This window comes from Myotis davidii, unplaced genomic scaffold (genome assembly GCF_000327345.1).
Source record: "Myotis davidii unplaced genomic scaffold, ASM32734v1 scaffold363, whole genome shotgun sequence".
Taxonomy (NCBI): Eukaryota; Metazoa; Chordata; class Mammalia; order Chiroptera; family Vespertilionidae; genus Myotis; species Myotis davidii.
In genome coordinates this window covers 1545939-1551724 of record NW_006294069.1, presented here as the reverse complement: position 1 = coordinate 1551724, position 5786 = coordinate 1545939, and positions in this window count along the sequence as shown.

Below are 5786 nucleotides of genomic sequence, written 5' to 3'. Positions count from 1 at the left end.
GGGAGTAGATGTGAGATAAAGACTTATTATTCAATGTTTATCATATTGTCCTTTTTGAATTTGTACCATGTGCGTGTGTTATCTACTTTTTAAAAATACTAAAACAATTTAAAGGGAGGTAGAACAAAATTTCATAGCCATCATTCATTCATTGCACAAATATTATTTTAAAAGAAAAAAATATTTTTTTCCTCAAATGCCACAGCCTAGAAAGAGAGACATATAACAGATATATAAATAAGACTACTACTGAAATATAGTGCAGCAAGTGCAATAATAGAGATGTGTATACTAGATACAACTGTGACATAAGAAGAGAGTAAGTCATTATTTGCTTGATATGTCAAGTTTAAAAATGAACAAAATTTACATATATACTCTGATTACAACTACATAAAATCTATACAGGGTCAACGAAAGTAGGTTTACAGTTGTGGGTATGTGAAACACATAATTTATTCTTGCATTATTATTATATTATTTATTTGTATTACTGTAAACCTACTTTTGCCCACTATGTATATAAGTAGATTATTGAAACTCACAGAAGCTGCCTTAAATAAGAGTATCATCCAGATGGTGAGGATATAAAGGGCTTTTAGAATATCTACGTTGTTTTATTTATATTTTAGATTCAAGTTTTTTTATTTACTTTAGATTTTTAAAAATAAAGTAATCCAGGATTCTGCAGGGTCTTAGCTCTAGATTAGCATCTCCTACTTGTAGTCTTAAAGATGAGAGTATAGGAAATACTGTATTTGCCCTATCTAATGATAAAGAGACGCCATCGCACACCTCTTAGCCTAAATCTCTCCGTGCTACTATGAAGAGCCTTGGATCTGATTCTTGTGCAGGTTATATCTGTAGAAGTGTCCAATGATCTTCAGAGGGGATTTTCTTTTAAATATTTTGGTATATAACTGATTTTTTTTCTTCTTCAAGAGGCTTTTATAACACTAGCAGACTCTCACCGGGGCCAATTTTAGATACCTTAAAGGTGAGCTGCAGAGTAGCAAGTACTATATTAAGCATTCTGACATTCAGAAATTATGGCCCTTCCTGTTATGAGCTACATAAAACAAGTAAATACCAATTAAAATCCACTGAAACATTAATCAAATGTGATGTTGCTGTGTCATAATACTTTAAATTCTACCATGCAAAGTTAGATCCAGGTCTTAGGATCAGCTTTATCTTTCATTAATTCACACTTTAACGCATTACTTCATTTTCTTCTCCATTCGTGTATTCCAATGGTCTGGATTTATGACTCTGTCTTGAACTTTTTAAACTGGCTCAGTCTGGAGCAGCAGCAACCAGGCACAATCCCCAAAGTGGAGCAAAACTGATACTTCCTTCATTGGCTTTAGTCACACTTCCTTGCCTGATCCCTATTTCTTAAGGGCATGACCTTAGTTTTCATTTCTTGTGTTTATGGTTATCTTTCACTCAGTTATTCACTCAACAAATATGTACAGAATACCTCCTACGTGCTAGATAGATACTGTGCTGGTTGTTGGGGATATAGTGTTACATATGACAAACATGGTTCCTCCCTGATGTTCTAGTAAAGAAAGGTAGCTTTAAATATCTAATTCTGTGATAAAATTTTAAATTTTGATTCGAAAAGAGGAAAGTATATCATACTATGAGCAAGTACACTGGGTCTGACCTGCTTAAGAGTTAGTAGTCAAGGGAGGGCTTCCTTGGAGACCTGGTTTTTTGAGTTGTGCCCTGAAAGATGAGTCAAAGTCAACCAGAGAAAAGTTGAGTGGAGAGAGTGAGAAAAGAAATACAGGCCAGAAAATGTATGGCATATTCAAGGAACCAAAAGAATGCCAATGAGATTGGAACATAGACAGTAAGGGAGGAAGCTCGGCCAGTTTGGCTCAGTGGTTGAGCATCAATCTATGAACCAGAAGGTCACAGTTCGATTCCCAGTCTCTTGCCCATGTTGAGGGTTTGATCCCTGGTGTGGGGCATACAGGAGGCAGCTGATCAATGGTTCTCTCTCACCATTGATGTTTCTCTCTCTTACTCTCTTTCTCTTTCTCTCTCCCTTTGTCTCTGAAATCAATAAAATACTTTTTAAACAAAGCATGGGTCCAATCTGACTGCGTGAGTTTACATTATGGGTCCACCTTTAACAGTGTGTGGATTGGTACCCAAAGAAAGAATATAATAAATAGTATACCTGCTTTGTGGGGTTATTGTGAAGATGAAATGAGATAATGTCTGCAAAACACTTAGATTAAGACCTGGGACATTGTAAATGTTATAATAAATGTTAGCCACTGTTATAATCAAACTATCCCCTGAAAGGTTTACTACTTCTCTTAGAACTACCCATTCTTCATGGCCCATGGAGTAGTTTTCTATCCATAAGTCACTGCCACTGGACTGGAGGAATCTATCCTAGTCAACTGATATAGAAACATCATGCATAAGGTTTAATTTTACAAATGTCATTTGGAGATGGAAATGAACGCTGAGGAATGATTGCTTACTTTAACCCTAGCTTTGGTTTTGCTTTGAAGCTGGCTTTTCACAAATACCAGTGAGAGGGTTCTTGACACTTGCAGGAAACTCCACAGAATGCAGTTAGTTGCTTGGAAACATCTGTATCTCTTTGTTTCCCACAATACTAGGTAACTAATGTATGTAATTATACTGCTAAGCAAGGCTTCAGGTTGATCAAGCTTTAGTTGTGGACAGTATTTGAAATGTTAATAATGTCTCCCCATAAACTGCTTTTCCAAAATAGATGTCCCAGCTTTTCAAAAGATTTAAATGACATTGATTCTTCATTCGGTAAGGTGTAATTCTAGGGCTAAAAACTGGGGTCTTCCAATTTTAATATTTTCTAAGAAATTAGTAAGCACACGGAAAATGCGTTTTCTCTTCTGCTTTAAAACTTACCACATTACATGCTTAAAGAAATTCTTCCCGCCTGGCTTTTGTTATCTTTAAAATTTTACATTTCTGCCTTTGATTCATTTTGTGGAATGAGGGAGAGGGGCTAACACATGCTATCTTTATGCAAAAGTCCTGGGGAGTTTTGGGCAGATGGGAATCTATTCTAAAGGCTTACAATGGGTTCAGAACCTGCCCAGGAAGTCTTTGTTTTGTGTTTAAATGTCTTCTATCTTGAGAACATAAGAAAGCAAGATTTTAAAAGGGTTTTTGCTACCAAGTGCTACAAAGGGAAAAATTTCTTAAATAGAGTTCACTGCCATCAAGTTTACTTATTGAATTTGTCAGAGACTTCCGTTGGTAAGATGGTTCACTGATGGTGAATAATTCTGTTTTAAAAATAAAAGTGAGCTTTTTGTGTGTTGTTTTTTCTCTTGTTCAACATGAAGGCTCCACCTGCATAATTAAGCTGTCTTTTCTGTTACTCAGTGCTCTAAAGGAAGACCCAAAAGAATCAGCTAAATTGTTCTGGCAACGGAAGGGGTGTTGGGTGGGAAAGGAATTGGGCTTTATCCAGCTGTTGCTGGAAGAAAAACAGAGGTTCTACCACAAGTAACTAAGTACCTTCTTCTTCTTTTTTTAAAAAAAGAGGATATGTTGAGAGAGAGAGAGAGAAACATCGATCGATTTCACCCATACATCCCCTGACCAGGATCCATCCCACAACCCTTTGGTGCACAGGAGGATGTTCCAAATAACTGAACCATCTGGTCAGAGCACTAACTTCCTTCTTTAAAATGTTTAAGTAATGCATTACATAGCATTGCTACTAAAATTTAAGTGGTGTATGGCCTATGTTGATCTAAAAAAAATGTTCACATACAGATGCTATAGCTATGTTGGTTTTTAAATGTACTCCATTTAGTTTTTGTTTTCTTTCATTGTTTTGTGTTTGCCCTACCCAACTGCAAGAAGCCATAGTGAGGAAGGTACCAAGTCACAATGTGTGTTAACCTGGAAACTGAGCAGTTTATTACTGTAGGTATTTGTTTACCCAAATTTTAGAAGAATGACAACATGGGAAAAGCAAGTTATTTATTGTGTTGACTATTACTTAAAATAGGAAAAGGAACTTAATCCTTGCACATCTTTTTGTTGTTGTTATTGTTGTTTTTGTTAATCCTCACCCAAGGATATTTTTCCATTGATTTTTTGAGAAAGTGGAAGGGAGCCGGGAGAGACAGAAAGAGAGAAACATCAGTGTGAGAGTGACACATTGATTGGTTGCCTCCTGGCCAGGGATCAAGCCTACAACCAAGGTACATGCCCTTGACCACATTCAAACCTAGGACCCTTCAGTTTGTAGGCCAGTGCTCTATCCACTGAGCCAAACAGACTAGGACAACCCTTGCACTTCTTCATCCACCTCTTAGTATGTGCCACATACTGTTCCAGTTGCTTGAGATGCATCTGTGAACAAAACCAAAACCAAAAAGCACTGACCTATAAAGCTTATAGTTCGTTGCTTGTTACCATTTCACCTTCTGCCTGTCAAGGGAAGTACTAGGTTCAAATCCTAGCACAACTATATGTTGTCTATGACCACAGGAAGTCATTTCCTTCTCTTTAACTCTCGTACTTGTAAGTGTAAGCCTAGAAATCATGTTGTCATGTTATAATTCATTTGGGTATCTAAATCATCCATTGCATTGGTTCTGTAAGAGTAAATTTTTTTCTTAATTGCTTGGATTTATACTCAGAGGAGCATTTGCAAAATACCTTAAATTTTGTCCCAGGTGTGTTTTTACAACTGATCTGGCTTAACATCAGCAACAATTTGTAATATGAAAGCCAAGACCATGTGAGTTTATGTAGCTGCTATTGTTCTGGATGGTCTGCTTCTTTTGGGGAGCTTATCTACTCCGCTCCGTGATTCTGGTGGGGCTGACAGTCACTTGGCCCTGCTTTTCTACCACTGGGAGGTCATATGTTCATAGATCCATGTCTATGCTTATTGCCTCCCATCTGATTGATACATGTGTGAAATACATTTTTCTATATTAAAATATTCTAAATATTTCATGTGAAAAGTATTTTAGTATAACATCTAAAAACCCTAATCTCCACAGAATGAGAGTATTAAATATTTAAAATATTTTTTATTGTTTTTTTTACAGAGAGGAAGGGAGAAGGATAGAGAGTTAGAAACATCGATGAGAGAGAAACATCGATCAGCTGCCTCCTGTACACTCCCTACTGGGTATGTGCCCGCAACCAAGGTACATGCCCTTGACTGGAATTGACCCGGGGACCCTTGAGCCCGCAGGCCGACACTCTATCCATTGAGCCACACCGGTTAGGGCTTAAATATTTAATATATGTGATCATGTAAAGTGAAAAGCAGCGCTGAGTAGTGTCTCTGTTTCTTGCCGTCTGTAGCTGAAACAGTTCTATGAGCCCCAGGCCGATGTGCTGCCTCCTCTGAAGTTAGAAGCTTGTATTTTGACCCAAGGAAAAAAAACTATGAACAAATTCCTATGCACACTGCACATATCTTATTTTGAAGTAAAAAAACAAAATGGGAACAAATGCAATATTTGTATTTGCATGTGGCCCGTGGGCCGTAGTTTGAGGACCCCTGCTAGGGCTTAGGAAGAGCCACACTCAAGGGGCCAAATTGCCGCATGTGGCTCGCGAGCCACAGTTTGCCGACCATGTTTCTAGTTCAGTATTAAGCTATAGGCTGGAAGTAAACAGCAGAGTTTCCTGGTTCCATGCTTTTAGGGCTATAATCTCTGACCAAATGATAGTTGCCTTGTTTCATATTATGTGACAGGACAAAGTCTATAATGACAGGTGTTTATAAATAAGAG